The sequence below is a fragment of the Panthera leo genome, chromosome B1 (assembly GCF_018350215.1).
Source record: "Panthera leo isolate Ple1 chromosome B1, P.leo_Ple1_pat1.1, whole genome shotgun sequence".
In the NCBI taxonomy this organism is placed as follows: domain Eukaryota; kingdom Metazoa; phylum Chordata; class Mammalia; order Carnivora; family Felidae; genus Panthera; species Panthera leo.
Genome location: NC_056682.1, coordinates 186,825,228 through 186,843,204, shown reverse-complemented (window position 1 = coordinate 186,843,204; position 17,977 = coordinate 186,825,228). Strand labels below are relative to the sequence as shown.

The window sequence follows — 17,977 nt, the reverse complement described above, 5'->3', positions numbered from 1 at the left end:
ATCTCAGAACTACTATACACACTAGAAAACCACTATGGATTTCATAACATGTCTTTATCTTGCTTACACTTGTAGTATGCTGGTCTCTACAGAAATACTCTCTCCTACTCCTTCTCACCATGCCTGATTTCTTTAAATTGAACACGTTGGTGAGAAACGACAATCCTCGGAAAGACATGTCTGTAGTTAAAGAATCTATTGTGGGGAAAAAAGACTATATGTGGATTTGTACATTTCTAGAGGGGAGACTGGCAGGGTTATTAGCTCTTTTATAAACAACAGAATTACAAGTCAAGTATTTTATTTTATTTTTTTTAATGTTTGTTTATTTTGAGAGAGAGTGCACATGCACATGAGTGGGAGAGGGGCAGAGAGTGAGGGAAAGAGAGAATCCCAAGCAGGCCCTGTGATGTCAGTGCAGGGGCTCCATCCCACGAACTGTGATATCATGACCTAAGCCGAAATCAACAGTTGGATGCTTAACCGACTGAGCCATCCAGGCACCCCATAAGTCAAAAGTCAAATATTTTAAAAGTTAAAAATGTCAAAAAAAAAAAAATTAAAAATCTCAAATAACAAAAAGACTCTTAGTATTTTACTCCCCAGGACGATTTCAAATGTATGTTAAAATAACTCTTTGGAGGTTTGATTGTTTTTGATGAGAAGATTAACTTTCCCTCCCTTGATGAGCGTCATGGTGTCTCATTTCTCCTCCTTCAGTGACACAGTGTGGTTAGCACACTACATGACAAATCTTGAAGAAGGTCTTGGATATACACTAGCTATAAATAAACATTTATAATTTTGATGTGGTGAGAAGCTAGGAGATGGATCTAGTGAGAGCAATAATCCTTCTTCTCTGCAATGCAGTTCTTGTAATGGGACAAGTCAATTGTAAATGTTTTTAAAGTGTAGCCTTTATTTTTAACAGCTTTATTGAAATGTAATTTGCATACCATGCAATTCATTCATTTAAAGTGCAAAACTAAATGGGCTTTATTATAATCAGAGTTGTGCAACCGTCATCACAGTCAATTCTAGAACATTTTCATCCTCCCAAAAAGAAATCCCCTGTATAGTAGCATCACCCCACTTCCCCACCACCCACCTCGGCCCTTGGCAACCACTAATCCACATTCCATGTATAGATTTGCCTATTCTGGACATTTAGTATACATGCAATAATATAATATCCTCAAATAAGGTCACATTCTGAGGTACTGTGGGTGAGCACTTCAATATATAAATTTTGGGGGGACACAACTGAATCTATAAGAGCTACCTTCTGAGAATTGAGTAAAATTGTTTTTAAAGCCTTCCTGGAAAGCCTTAAAGACGGTCTTAAAATAATAAACTTGAAAATGACATCTCTGTATTTTCAGTATTAATTCTTATTCATGAAATAGAGTTGAAGTCTGACTAATTTTTACGTATTTGAATTTTCTTGTTTGGTTCTAGAAACAGCCTGGATTACAACTACCATACACTCCCAACCCATTATTTCCTTCTGTGGCTGGGGCAGATATTTCTATCTATTTTTCCATGAAAGAGAAGCCTTTAATTATGGAATTCTAGGACATCAGGTATTAGGACCTGTGGTTTAATTAAGTAAGCTTTTTTTGGCATTAGGAGAAAAAAAGGAAAAAAGGACAAAAAGAAAGTGGAAAGGTGGAAGGAGAGAAGGAGAAAGGATAAGAATGGCATATAGAAGAGGGAAAGAAGAGGAAGAGACAGTAACTCTGATAGATTAATTCTTTCCTGGTGATATGACTGTCAGAGACAAATGATACAGAATTACCATAGATTTTAAAGTCAGATTCAAGCAAAACTCTAATAAGTCTGTGTTCTGCATGGATAAGGCTTTTGAGATGATGTGGTGTGTGTGTGTGTGTGTGTGTGTGTGTGTGTTTTCCTTTTTCACTTTTAGGATGCTGTCAAAAAGGAGTCAAATCCTTTATATCTACTTCCAAGATTTACACATTCAACCATACTGACATTTACTGAAATGCATTATCTTCTTCTCTCCCACCCTGATAAACAAATTTATCAGACATTTTGTTTGGAAATTTAAAAATTGAGCAGTAAATTAACATTTTAATTATAAACAATTACATAACTGAGAGCATTTTATTGTTCTAATCATGTATACGTAAACTAATTATATGAGCTAATCTGCTAAATAAGATTAATTGTGATTTATGGAACATTAATTTAAATAATTGTCCAAAGCATGACATTCTCCAAAGAGTCAATTTCCTTATATAACTCTTTTAAGAAATAAAAGTGGTGTTAGACTATGTAAATTTACTTAATTTTAGAATTTTAGTTACTAGCAATTTAAATGACTTCAGAATAATATATTCCTAAGCTTTCCTTTTTTTTTCTTCAAGCTTTCCTTTTAATAGATACATTAAGAGTTGCTTTTTCCTTGTCATTTTTTTTTGGCAATTGGCACTACTTGTTCATTATAGAAATCATATATTTATTTAAAAGAAAATCTCTATTGAAAATGACATTTTCAGAGGTTCACAAAGATCAGAGTGCTAAGCTCAGCCCTTAGGGCATGCACATTTTGGGAATGTATAAATAACTAATTTGCAAAACAATGGGTAAAGTGAAGAGGTGTACAATACATACATTTAAAAAATTATACATAAAGTAAGGTTGTTTCTGAAAATATCCCTTACACCTCACAGATTTTTAGAAAAATAAAATTTGAGGCTTTAAGGCAATAACTCAAGGCACTAATAGGGTTATGAACTTTATTACAATTTTTTAAGCTTACATTTGAGTCAAATTTTCAGTGCAATATATCTTGTAGACTATGATATTAATTTCTTCTTTTTTTAAAATTTCTTGTAGGTAAGAAGAGAAGGAGTAGAAATTAGTGCTTCTTGCTGGAGGAGTTGCAGAGAGTGGTTTTGGGGGATTTAAGAATTGCAGGTGTTGCGGAAGGAAGGGAGCCCTGATTATGAGGGAGGAGCAAGAAAGAAAGAGAGAGAGTGAAGTCACATGCAGGGGATTGCACAAGAAAAACTCTTCCCTAAAACCATTGACTGGGAAAAGGAGAAGGGCTGAGTACCGCAAGTTTGTATAAGCAGTGGAGCACAAAGTCTTGAAGTTTTACAAGTCCAAGCCATTGCCAGGGCAGTGCTTGGTGGGTTTAACGGTGCTCCAATGGGGAAGGAGGACAGAGACCCAGGTGTGGGCAGCATGGTCTGAGGATACCCTGGGTGGCACAGGGAGACGTTCCCTTCTTGGAGTCCATTTGGGAGAGGTGGCATGGCCACTCTGGGGACAAAAGAATTGGCGGCGTGAACGTGCTGCCCTATTCACTAGCATAGGAACAAAGACCCTGGCTGAAGGCAGCAAACTTTGGTCCTGGCTTTTTGCTGTGCTTTAGCATAAATTCTGAACCACTGTGTAGTCCTGCAACTGTTTTCTGGGACAAACTCGCGCCAGCCACAGTGCAATAAGACCCTCCCCCAGAGGATCAGTGTGGGTCCATGCCATATAGGTCCCTAAAATTTGGAGTTTTGAAACCCAGCCACGTACCTGAGATAAAGCACAGGTACTGTGTTGCCTGGCAGGAAGATACCGCAGACACAGACAGGTGAAGGCGGGGATCTGACCGAAGCTGGGAGCACAGAAGGGGTGATTGCTTGCTTCTTCTAGAATGGCAGGTACTTATTCCCTGCTCCAAGAATGAGACAATGGAGCAAAGTCATTTTCCCCCCAATCCATCATCACTGACTTCAGGGAGCAAAACAGTACCACACAGTAGATGCCAAAGCCACTTACACCAAGCCCCACCACCCTGAGCCCTGCAGGTGCGTTTCCATGAGGGCAAGTATTCATCTGAGAATCCGTGCAGCAGGCCCCTCTCTCAGAGGACCAGCACAAACCCCTCACAAGCACCAAGTCTACTGATCATAGAGTGCTGCAAAACTTCAGCTCTAAGGGACATAGGATCTAGCTGCTGCTGCTTCTTTTTTCTTCTTCTTCGTCTCCTTCTTTTCTTTTTTATCTAGCTTTTTTTAACAAGCAGACCAAAATACACCTAGTTAAAACTTGCCATACAATGGACAAGGTCCAAATACTCCCTACTGTAGGCAAGGAGAAACTGCAGAAGACTGACCTGAGGGAAGGAGCAGTCAAAACACATCAGCAAAGTGCACACTGTGAAACACTTCCTTAAGCACCAGGCCCAAACAGTATATGACCTGTTTTTTTTCTCTTCGTTTTTTCTTTTGGACCTCTTCTTTCTATTCTATTCTACTCTATTCTATTCTGTTCTATTCTATTCTATTCTATTCTATTTTTTGAGGGAGAGAGAGAGAGCACATGCATGCAAGAAGGGGAGGGGCAGGGGAAGAGGAAGAGAGAGAGAATCTTAAGCAGACTCCAAGCCCAGCACAGAGCCTGACACAGGCTGGATCACATGAACTGTGAGATCATGACCTGAGCTGAAACCAAGGGTTGGACACTTAACTGACTAAGCCACCCAGGTGCCCCAGTGGACTTCTTAATACAGGCATTACTCTTGGAAGCAGGAATATAACAAGCTTTCCTAACAATCACTCAAAAAATAGTGACTTAGACAAAATGACAAGAAAAAGAACTGGAAGAAGTAATGTCCAGGAATTTAATTAATACAGATATAAATAAAATGCCTGAACCAGAATTTAAAACAAGAATTTTAAGGGTACTAGCTGGGCCTGAGAGAAGTATAGAAGACACTAGAGAATCCCTTACTGCAGAGATAAAAGAACTAAAAATTACTCATGTCAAAATAAAAAATGATGTATCTGAGATGCAATGACAAGGATGGATGAAGCAGAAGAACGAATCAGTGATATAGAAGATAAAATTATGGAAAATAATAAGGCTAAAAGAATAGAGAAAGAAAGGTATTGGATCACAAATTGAGACTGAGAGAACTCAACAACTCCTTAAAGCATAAAAACATTCATATCTTAGGAGTCTCAGAAGAAGAAGAGAGAAAAAGGGGCAGAAAGTTTATTTGAACAAATTATAGCTAAAAACTTCCCTAATTTGGGGAAGGAAACAGACATCAAAATCCAAGAAACACAGAAAACTCCCATTAAATTCAACAAAAGCTAGCTGTCACCAAGACATATCATAGTCAAATTCACAAAATACACAGACAAGGAAAGCACCCTGAAAGCAGCATGGGGAAAAAAGCCCTTAACCTACAAGGGAAGACAGGTCAGATTCAGAGAAGATCTATCCACAGAAACTTGGCAGACCACAAAGGAATGGCATGATATATTCAATGTGCTGAATGGGGAAAATATGCAGACAAGAATATTTTTTCTAGCAAGGCAGTCATTTAGAATAGAAGGAGGGATAGATAAAGAGTTTCCCTCACAAACAAAAGCTAAAGGAGTTTGTGATCACTAAACAGCCCTGCAAAAAATATTAAAGGGGACTCTTCCACTGGGGAAAAAAAGACCAAAAGCAACAAAGACTAGAAAGGACCAGAGAACATCACCAGTAACACCAACTGTGCAAGCAACACAATGGCACTAAATTCATATCTGTCCATAATCACTCTGAATGTAAAGGGACTAAATGCTTCAGTAAAAGATATAGGGGATCAGAATGGATAAAACAAGATCCATCTATATGCTGTCTATAAGAGACTCATTTCAGACCTAAAGACACTTGCAGATTGAAAGTGAGGGGATGGAAAAAGTATCTATCATGCCAATGGGCATCAAAAGAAAGACAGAGTCACCATACATATATCAGACAAACTAGATTTTAAACTAAAGACTATAACAAGAGATGAGGAAGGGCACTGTATCATAATTAAGAGATCTATACTTCACAAAGATCTAACAATTATAAATAATGTCCCCAAATTGGAGCCCCCAGATATATAAATCAATTAATAAGAAACATAAAGGAACTGATTGATAATGATACAGTAATAGTAGGGGACTTTAACAACCCACTTACCTCAATGGACAGATCATCTAAGCAGAAAATCAACAAGGAAACAATGGCTTTGAATGACACACTGGACCAGATGAACTTAACAGATATATTCAGAACATTTATCCTAAAGCAGCAGAATGCATGTTCTTCTCCAGTGCACATGGAACATTCTCCAGAATAGATCACATATTGGGCCACAAATAAGCCCTCAATAAGTGCAGAAAGACTGAGATCACAACATGCATATTTTCTTTAAAAAAAATTTTTTTTACATTTATTTATTTTTGAGAGACAGAGTGAGACAGAACATAAGTGGGGGAGGGGCAGAGAGAGAAGGAGACACAGAATCCAAAGCAGGCCTCAGGCTCTGAGCTGTCAGCATAGAGCCCAATGCAGGGCTCGAACCCATGAACCACATGACCTGAGCTGAAGTCGGACACTCAACTGACTGGGCCCCTCAGGTGCCCCACAACATGCATATTTTCAGACCACAACACTATAAAACTTGAAGTCAACCACAAGAAAAAATTTGGAAAGACCACAAATACATGAAGGTTAAAGAACATCCTACTAAAGAATGAATGGGTTAACCAGGACATAAAAGAAGAAATAAAAGAATACATAGAGGCACATGAAAATGAAAACACAACAGTGCAGAACTTTTGGGATGCCCCAAAGGCGGTCCTAAGAGGGAAGTTTATTGTAACACAGGCCTATTCAAGAAGCAAGAAAAGTCTCAGATACACAATCTAACCTTATACCTAAAGGAGCTAGAAGAGTAATAGAAAAGAAAGCCTAAAGCTAGTAGAAGAAGGGAAATAATAAAGATTAGAACAAAAATAAACAATATACGGGGACCTGGGTGGCTCAGCCAGTTAAGCGTCTGACTCTTGGTTTCAGCTCAGGTCATGATCTCATGGTTTTGTGGGTTCGAGTCCCACATTGGACTATGTGCTGGCAGTGTGGAGCCTGCTTGGGATTCTCTGTCTCCTCTCTCTGCCCCTCCCCCACTCACACTATCTCTGTCTCTCTCAAAAGAAATAAACTTTAAAAAAAAGAAAGAAACAATATAGAAATAAGAACAAACAAAATCCCAGTAGAATAGATCAATGAAACTAAAGCTGGTTCCCTGAAAAAAATTAATGAAATTGTAAATCCCCAGCCATACTTATTAAAAAAGGAAAAGAGCTAAATAAATAAAAGCACAAATGAAAGAGGAGAAATCACAACTAACACCAAAGAAATACAAACAATTATAATAGAATACTATAAAAAATTATATGCCAACAAACTAGGTTATCTGGAAGAAATGAACAAATTGTTAGAAACATACAAACTATCAAAATGGAAACAGGAACCAATAGAAGATTGGAACAGACCCACAACCAGCAAAGAAATTGAATCAGCAATCAAAAACCTCCCAGCAAACAAAAGTCCTGGGCCAGATGGCTTCCCAGGAGAATTCTATAAGACATTTAAAGAAGAATTAATACCTATTCATCTCAAACTTTTCGAAAAAAATAGAAGTGGAAAGAAAACTTTCAAATTAATTCTACAAGGCTAGCATTACCTTAATTCCAAAATCAGACAAAGACCCCACTAAAAAGGAGAATTATTGGCCAGTATATCTGAGGACCAGGAATGGAAAAATTCTCAAGAAGGTGTTAACAAATCGGATCCAACAGTACATTAAAAGAATTATTCACTACAATCAAGTGGGATTTATTCCTGCACTGCAGGGGTGGTTCAATATTGGCAAATCAATCAACTTTAATCCAATAAAGGAAAGGATAAGAGCCATATGATTCTCTCAATGGATGCAGAAAAAGCATTTGATGGAATATGGCATCTATTCTTGATAAAAAAAAAAAAAACCCTCAACAAAGTAGATATAGATGGAACATACCTCAACAACATAAAAGCCCTATATGAAAGGCTCAGAGCTAATATCCTCAATGGGGAAAAACTGAGAGCTTTTCCTCTACAGTCAGGAACAAGAGAGGAATGTCCATTCTCATCATTACTATTTAACACAGTACTGGAGGTCTTAGCCCTAGCAATCACACCACAAAAAGAAATAAAAGGCATCCAAATTGGCAAGGAAGAAGTCAAACTTTCACCATTTGCAGATGACGTGATACTTTATTTAGAATACTTGAAAGACTCCACCGAAAAATTGCTAGAACTAATACATGAATTCAGCAAAGTCAGAGGATATAAAATCAACATACAGAAATCTGTTACATTTCTATACACCAATAATGAAGCAGCAGAAAAAGAAATCAAGGAATCGTTCCCATTTGCAACTGCACCAAAAACAGTAAGATACCTAGGACTAAACCTAACCAAAGAGGTAAAAAAAAAATCTGTACTCTGAAAATTATAGAACACTTATGATGGAGATTGAAAAGAACACAAGGAAATGGACAAACATTCCATGCTCATGGATTGGAAGAAAAACATTGTTAAAATGTATATACTAACCAAAGGAATCTACTTATTTAATGCAATCTCTATCAAAATAATACCAGTATTTTCACAGAGCTAGAAAAACAATCCTAAAATTTCTGTGGAGCCAGAAAAGATCCAGAAAATATAGACAAAACAATCCTGAAAAAGCAAAGCAAAGCTGGAGCCATCATGGTTCTACGATTCAAGCTATATTACAAAGCTGTAATCATCAACACAGCATGGTACTGGCACAAAAACACATAGATCAATGGAACAGAATAGAAAACCCAGAAATGGACTCACAAACATATGGCGAACTAATCTTTGGCAAAGCAGGAAAGAATATCCAATTGAAAAAAAGACAGTCTCTTCAACAAGTGGTGTTGGAAAAACTGGACAGCAACATTCAGAAGAATGAAATTGGACCACTTTACACAAAAATAAATTCAAAATGGATGAAAGACCTAAATGTGAGATAGGAAACCATCAAAATCCTAGAGGAGAACACAGGCAGCAACCTCTTTGACCTCAGCTGCAGCAACTTCTTACTAGATGCATTGCTGGAGGCAAGGGAAACAAAAACAAAAATGAACTACTGGGAATTTAAGCTTTTGCTTTTTCAAGAAAGCTTCCGCACAGTGAAGGAAACAGTCAACAAAACTAAAATTCAGCCTACAGAATGGGAGAAGCTATTTGCAAATTACATATCTGACAAAAAGTTAGTATCCAAAATCTATAAAGAACTTATCAAACTCAACACCCAAAGAACAAATAATCCAGTTAAGAAAGGGGAGGAAAACATGAATAGACATTTTTCCTAAGAAGACACCCAGATGGCTAACAGACACATGGAAAGATGTTCAACATCACTCATCATCAGGTAAATATAAACCAAAACCATGATGAGATACCACATCACACCTGTCAGAATGCTAAAAATTAATAACACAGGAAACAACAGATGTTGGCAAGGATGTGGAGAAAGGGGAGCCCTCTTACACAGTAGGTGGAAATGCAAACTGGTGCAGCCACTCTTAAAAACAGTATGAAGTTTCCCCAAAAAGGTAAAAATAGAACTACCTTATGACCCAGCAATTGTACTACTTGGTATTTACCCAAAGGGTACAAAAAAACAGATTTGAAGGAGTATATGTACCCTGATGTTTATAGCAGCATTATCAACAATAACAAACTATGGAAAGAGCCAAAATGTCCACTGACTGATGAATGGATAAAAAAGATACGGTACATATATGTGTATATATATATATATGTATATATATGTAGGTACATATATATATGTACCTATACATATATACATATATATGTATAGGTACATATATATACACACACATATATATACGCGTATATATATATATATACATATATATATACACGTATATATACATATAGATACATGTATATATATATACACATGTATATATACATATATACATACATATGTATATATAGGTACATATATATACATATATACATATATATACACATATATATGTAAAATGGAATATGACTCAGCCACCTAAAAGAATGAAGTATTGCCATTTGCAATGACATGGATGGAGCTAGAGTGTATTATGCTATGCAAAATAAGTCAGTCAGAGAAAGACAAATACCATATGATTTCATTCATGTGAAATTTAAGAAACAAAACAGATGAACTTATGGAAAGGGAAAAATAAGAGAGAGGGAAACAAACCATCTATCGTAATGATAGAGAACAACTTGAGGGTGATGGAGGTAGATGGGTTGTGGATGGGCTAAATGGGTGATGGGTTTTAAGGAGGGCACTTGTTATGATGAGTGCTGGGTATAATATGTAAGTGATGAATCACTAAATTCTACCCTGAAACCAAGATTACACTATTTGTTAACTAACCAGAACTTCAATAAAAATTTGAAAAAAAGTTATATAATTAAAAGAGATTGTCAAACTAGATTAAAAAGCATAATCTAATTGCCTGATGGTGATAAAAACTCAATTTATATATAAGAATGTAGATACATTTAAAGGAAAAGGATGAAAAAAATATTGGCACGCAGACAGTGAGATGAGAAAGTAGGAACAGCTATGTTAGTATCACATAAAATAGACTTCAGATGAAGGAATATTGCCAGGGATAAAGGCTGACTGTTTATCATGATAATAAGGGGTTCTTCCATCTTAAAACACAAAAATCATCAATGATTATATAACAATAACAGAGTTTAAAGGACATATAGCAAAATCTGTTAGAACTTAAAAGAAAAACAAAAAAAATCCACAATTATAGCTGGCGGTTTCCATTATCCTCTCCCATTAGAGTGAGATCAAGTAGTCACAATTGGTAAGGATACAGAAGACCTAAACTATTAGCAACTATTACTCAAATTCACCTAATGGACATTTGCGGAAGGCTTCATCCAAAAAATCAGAACACAAATTGCTTTTAAATCCACACAAAGCATTCACTAAAAGGGGTCACAAACTAGTACATAAAATAAATGTCACTACATTTCCTCTGAGCTTGTAGATGTATAATTGACATATAACATTGTGTAATCTTAAGGTGTACAATGTGATGATTTGATATAGGTACCTATTATCAAACGACTTACACAGTAATGTTAGTTACCACATCTATCACCCACATAATTACTTTCGGTGTGTGTGTGTATAGTGAGAACTTTTAACATTTGCTCTCTTAGAAACTATCGGGTATACAACACAATATCATTAAAGTCACCATGCTGTACATTTGATTCCCAGAACGTATTCCTCTTATAACTGGAAGTTGGTACCTTTTGACCACCTTCACCCATTTCCCTAACCCCACCCACTGCCCTTGGCCATCACCAATTTCCTTTCTTTCTATTAGTTTAGCTTTTATTAGATTCCGTGTATAAATGAGATCACATAGAGAAAGTGATTTCATTTCATTTGGATATATATCTAGATGTGGGATTGCTGGATCATAGGGTAGTTTTATTTGTAATTTTTTAGGAAGCTCTACACTTTTTTTCCATGGTGGCTGTATGAATTTACAATCCCACCAACAGTGCACAGGGTTTTCTTTTCTCCACATCCTTGCCAGCACTTGTTATTTCTTATCTTTTCATAGTAGCCATTCTAATAGATGTGAGGTGATATCTCACTGTGATTCTGATTTTCATTTCCCTGATGATTAGTGATGTTGAGCATCTTTTCATATACTGTTGGCCATTTGTATGCCTTCTTTGGAAAAATGTCTATTTAGGTCTTTTGCCCATTTTTAATCAGATTATTATTATTTTTTCTATTGAGTTGTATGAGTTCAGATATATGATTTGCAAATATTTTGTCACATTCCACAGGTTGCTTTGTCATTTGTTGATCATTTCTTTATTTTATTTTATTTTATTATTTAAAAAAATGTTTATTTTTGAGTGAGAGAGCTAAAATGTGCAAAAGAGGGGGGGGGGCAGAGAGAAAGCAGACATAGGATCCAAAGTAGGCTCTGCACTGACAACAGAAAGCCTGATGTGGGTCTTGAAGTCACAGACTGTGAGATCATGACCTGAGCTGAAGTCAGATGTTTAACCAACTGAGTCACCCAGGTGCCCCATTTGTTGATCATTTCTTTTGCTGTGCAGAAGCTTTTTGGTTTGATGTAGTCCTACTTGTTTGTTTTTGCTTTTGTTGCCTGTGTTGTCAATACATTTTAATGAGTTGAAATCATATATTGTAATAAATTGGAAATATATGTTTAATCTTTGTTCCTGTTCCTGGTACATAATTTCTAAGACTCTTGGAATTTCCAGAATGATAGTGTCTTTATATGTTAATGAGATGACTGGTGGCTGGGGGTCCCTAGATAGCTTCAGGATGGGGGCTGGTTACCAAAAGTACCAAGACATGGTTGGAGGGTTAGAATGTTCAGCTTCACACTCCAACCTTTGGGGAGAGCAGAGGGTCAGGAGATTGAGTTCATTGCCAATGGCCAATGATTTAATTAATATATCTGCATAATGAAACCTCCACAATAATATCTAAATGTTGGCATTTGGAAAGCTTCCGGCTGGGGAACACACTCGGGTGCTGGGTGTGGGTGCAGCTGGAGAGGGCATGGAAACTTCATGCATCTTTCCCCATATCTTGCTTTATTCATCTCTTTCATGTGGCTCTTCTTGATTTGTATCCTGTATAATAAATTATTAATAACAAATAAAGTATTTCTCTAGGCCATTACAGAAAATTATTGAACCTAAGGAGGGATTATGGGAACCTTTGATTTATAGATGACCAGTTATAAGTATAGGAACCTAGGACTTATGATAGGTAAGTGAAGTGTGACAGTCTTGTGGGACTGAACCCTTTATTTGTGGGGTTTGTGTTAATTCTGGGTAGTTAGCATCACAATTGAATTGAATTGTAGGATATCCTATTGGTGTCAGTTGGAGAATTGATTGGTGTGGGAAAACCCCCACACACATTTGGTGTCAGAAGTGTGAGTAAAAATAGTTTATACATAATATCTTCTCTAACTTCAACAAAATTCAATTAGAGGACAAAAATAGAAGAGATCTATAAAATCCCCAAATATATGGAAATTCAACCAATGGGTCAAAGAATAAATCACAAAAGAAATTAGAATGGAATGAAAAAGAAAAAAAAAGCATATCAAAATTTGTGGGATGGGGCACCTGGGTGGCTCAGTCAGTTGGGCATCTGACTCTTCATCTCAGCTTGGGTCATGGTCCCATGGTTTGTGACTTCAACCTCCACGTCGAGTTCTGTGTTGATGGCACAGAACCTGCTTGGGATTCTGTCTCTCTCTCTGGCTCTCTATCTCTCAAAATAAATAAATAAACTTAAAATTTTTTGTGTAGGATATAGTTAATATAGTTCTCACAATAACATGTATAACTATTAGTAAAGTAGGAAAACCTTAAAAATCAATAATTTAAATATCCACCATAATAGCCTAGGAAAAGAAGAACAAATTAAACCAAAACTAAGGAAAAGAAAACACATATATAAAATAAGTAAAAAAATAATTAAAACAAATTAAAAACCCAATGAAACCAAGCTTAGTTCTTTAGGGATAAAAACCTAATAAATTGATAAATCTCTGGCTAGATAAGAAGACCTCTGGCTAAATCAAGAAAAAAAAAAGATAACACAAAACAGTAATATAAGAATATAGACATTGAAATGAAAATAAAGGAGTATTATGAATAATCTCATGCCAATAAATTGAGCAACCAAAACAAATGGATAAATTCCTTGAATACATGTTACCAAAACTTATTTAAGAAGAAATAGAACATAGGATGGCCCCATATCAATTAAATAAACTAAATTTATCATTAATACCTTCCCACAAAATAATCTACAGAGACAGATTCCTTCACACAATGCCATCAAACATTTAGGAAATAAATAATTCCAATCTTATAGAAAACCTTTTAGGGAGGAGGAGAAGAGAATACTTCCTAACTTATTTCATGAAATCAGCATTACCATGATACCAAAACCACACAAAATGATTACAAGAAAGAAAACTGGGATGCCTGCGTGGCTCAGTCAGTTAAGCATCTGACTCTTGGTTTTGGCTCAGTTCATGATCTCACAATTTCAAGAGAGAATGAGTGGAAGCAAGAGAGACAGAGAGAGAGAATCCCAAACAGGCTCCACTCTGCCAGCACAGAGCCTCGTAGGGCTCGAACTCATGAAACTGCAAGATCATGAGTCGAAACCAAGAGTTGAACACTTAATTGACTGAGCCACCTAGGCCTCCCTAAAAAAAAAATAAATAAATAAAATAAAATAAAAATAAATAAATAAATAAATATATACATGTATATATATATTTATGTACAAAAAATAGTAATAAAATAAAACTACATGCCAACATCCAATATGAGCAAAGACAAGAAAATCCTCAACAAGATATTAGCAAATTAAGTCTAGCAATATATGAAAGTATAATATAGTGTGAGCCAAGAATGTATGGTTGATTTAATATTAACATCTAAAAATCAATCAATTTAATTAGTTATATTAACAAAATAAAGAGAAAAACTAAAGTGTTTTTAGATGTAGAAAAAAATTTTTGAGGGGCGCCTGGTGGCTCAGTTGGTTAAGTATCTGACTTTGGCTCAGGTCATGATCTCCTGATTTGTGAGTTTGAGTCCCATTTTGGGCTCTGTGCTGACAGCTCAGAGCCAGGAACCTGCTTTGGATTCTGTGTCTCCCTCACTCTCTTCCCCTCCCCTACTTGCATTTTGTTTCTTTCTCTCTCAAAAATAAATAAACATTAAAAAAAAATTAAAAAATATTTTTTTAACAAAATTCATACCATCATGTAAGAAAAATATCTCAGCTAATTTGGAATAGAAATGAAGTTCCTTAGCCTGATGGAAGGCATCTATTATCAAAACCTACTGACATTTTTAATGGTGAAAGGAAACACATTTATAAAAATCTTAAGATTGGGAATAAGGGGGTGCCTGGGTGGCTCAGTCAGTTGAGCATCTGACTTCATCTCAGGTCATGATCTCAGGGCTCATGGGTTTGAGCCCCACATGGGGCTCTGTGCTGACAGCTCAGAGCCTGGAGCCTGCTTCGGATTCTGTGTCTCCCTCTCTCTCTGCCCCTACCCTGGTTGTGCTCTGTCTCTCTCTGTCTCTCAAAAATAAACAAACAAAAAATTTTTTTAAAAGATTAGGAATAAGATAAGAATATCCACCCTTAATATTTCAATTCAGTTTTGAACTGTAAGAATTAGTCTGTGAAACAAGGCAAGAAAAATAAGCAAAATATATATAAATCAGAAAAGAACTATAATCTTCATGTCATGATCATAAAGCGGGTAGGTTGTAGGTACAAATTCCTAAGGAATCTACCCAAAACTTCTAGAACTAGTAAGCGAATTTAGCAAGTTCTCAGGATACAAGGTTATTTATAAAAACCAATGTTACATTTATATTAATAGAGGACAATTGGAAGTAGAGATATAAATATCATTTGCAAAGGTATCTAAAATCATATAAGACTTGGGCATGCATTTAACAAGGGAGTTTAGCAAATTGGGAGGATATAAGGTCATGAGACAAAAAAAAAATTCAGTTGTATTTTCAAATACTAGCAATGATCATTTGGAAATATAAATTTTTAAATTACTAGTTTGAATAGGATCCCAAAACATGAAACTTGAACATAAATTTAGTAAACTTCTGCCAGATTTCTGCAATTGAGAAGTATTACTGGGGAAAAATAAGGAAGACTCAAGTAATTTGAGAGAGATACTACATTCAGGAGTTGGAAGAGTGAGTACTGTTAAGATGACAATTCTCTCAATTTGACCTTGAGTTTCAGTGCAATTCCAGACCTCTTTGTAGAAATGGGCAAGTTGATACTAAAGATGATGGAAAAGAAAAGGAGTTGGAATCGCGAAAAAAAAAAAAGCCTTGGAAAAACAACAATGTCACAAGACTTACATTTCTGATGTGAAGATTTACTATAATTCTACAGTAATCAAGATAGGGGTGTTGACATTAAGATGTAAAAATAGACTAATGGAATAGAATGGAGAGTTCAGAAATAGGTCCACACAGTCATATGGTCAAATAATTTTCAATTAAGTGCCAAGTAATCAAGGGGAAAGAACAATCTTCTCAATGGTGCTAGAATAACTGGATATGTATAATGGAATAAATAAAACCCAACTTTTATCACACACCATACACAAAAGTTTACTTGAAATGAAACATTAAATACAAAGTTCTAAAGCTAAAATCACAGTCGATGATCCCACAGTAGTGGGATAGATAAAATATTGAGTTAGGTCACAAAAATCTTGAAATATAGAAGGAAAAATATGGGATAAATTTGACTTCATAAGAATTTAAACCTTGTGCTATCTATCTATCTATCTATCTATCTATCTATCTGAGAGAGTGCATGTGTATGTGTGCGGGAGAGGCAGAGAGCGAATCTCAAGCAGGCTCCATGCTGGGCATGGAACCTGATACAGAGCCTAACACTGAGCCCCATGGGGTGCTCCATGAGGGGATCCACGTGGGGCTCAATTTCATGATTATGAGATCATGATCTGAGCCGATATCAAGAGTTGGATGCTTAATCGATAAGCCACCCAGGCACCCCAAACTTTTGCTCTTTGAAAGACACTATTAAGAAAATAAAAAGGCAAACCCTGAACTGGGAGAAAATATTTCCAATACATATATCTGATATATGTAGGATGTATATCCAGAATATACAAATGTATAAAGAACAGTAATTCAATAATAAGAACGTGAACAATTAAAGATGCCCAACAAAGAATGGGCAAAGATTGGAACAAACATTTTGCAAAAGAAGTTAGGCCAAAGTCAACAAGTCTATGAAAAGGTCTTCGACATTGTTAGTTGTCAGGGAAATGCTAACTAAAAACACAATGAAAGACAAGTCACTCTACATGCACCAGGACGGCTAAAATTAAGTATACCAACAATAGCAAATATAAGCAAGATTGTGGAACGACAGTAATTCTCACACACTGCTAGACAGGATATAAAATGATGCACTCTGAGAAACTGCCAACCTCTTAAAAATGATGTATATATTTACTGTAGGACCCAGCAATTTTACTCCTGACATGTGTGGCTGAATGTTCTAAGCTTTGAATCAAGATTTGTTCTTTCTGCAGCCTAGCCTCCCATCTTAATGCTATCTAGGGGTCCACCAAGAGTTGTCTCATTAGAACAAATCATTTCTATCCCTTCTTTCACTCTTTCAGAACCTGGGGATAAATACCAAACACATATACTATTTCTATAATATTTGAAAAGATGATATATTTCTTTAAAAAATACAGAAATACCAAAAAGATTAGCAAGAATTGTTCTTTTTTAAGTTTACTTATATTTATTTTGAGAGAAGGAGAGAAAGAGAGATTGTAGAGAGAGAGGGTGAGAGAGAGAATCCCAAGCAGGCTCCGCACTACCACTGTGGAGCCCGACACGGGACTTGAACTCACAAGCCTGAAAATCATGGCCTGAGCCAAAATCAAGAGCCAGACACTTAAGCAACTGAGCAACCCTGGTGCCCCTAGCAAGAATTGTTTTAATTCATCAAATGTGGCAATAATTTCATTTGACCTGTCAGTAAAAGATGTCAGAAGCATAATTCCTCCAACAAGGAGAATTGTAGCTGGTGAAAGTACTGTACAGTTTTTGTTTCAAAATCTTAAATTCTTTTTCAAAAATCCATGAATCACTTTTCATTATCTCTTGTGCTTTGCACCGGTTTGTGATTCTTTCCTTTCTGTAAGCATATGAAATATTCTTTTTTTTTTTATAATTAAAAAAAAATTTTTTTTTAATGTTTATTTATTTTTGAGACAGAGAGAGACAGAGCATGAATGGGGGAGGGTCAGAGAGAGGGAGACACAGAATCTGAAACAGGCTCCAGGCTCTGAGCTGTCAGCACAGAGCCTGACGTGGGGCTCGAACTCACATACTGCGAGATCGTGACCTGAGCCGAAGTCGGCCGCTTAACCGACTGAGCCACGCAGGCGCC

At 36.2% G+C, this 17,977-nt stretch overlaps 1 long non-coding RNA gene across 1 annotated transcript in view; it reads left to right on the top strand.

Moving 5' to 3' along the window:
- The window catches only part of LOC122218575, a 40,392-nt gene extending 37,072 nt beyond the window's left edge, over window positions 1-3,320 (top strand). Inside the window, exon 6 of the long non-coding RNA XR_006202010.1 lies at window positions 2,863-3,320. This is a non-coding gene — a long non-coding RNA (uncharacterized LOC122218575). The remainder of the gene's footprint in view (window positions 1-2,862) is intronic.
- Window positions 3,321-17,977: the final 14,657 nt, after the last annotated feature.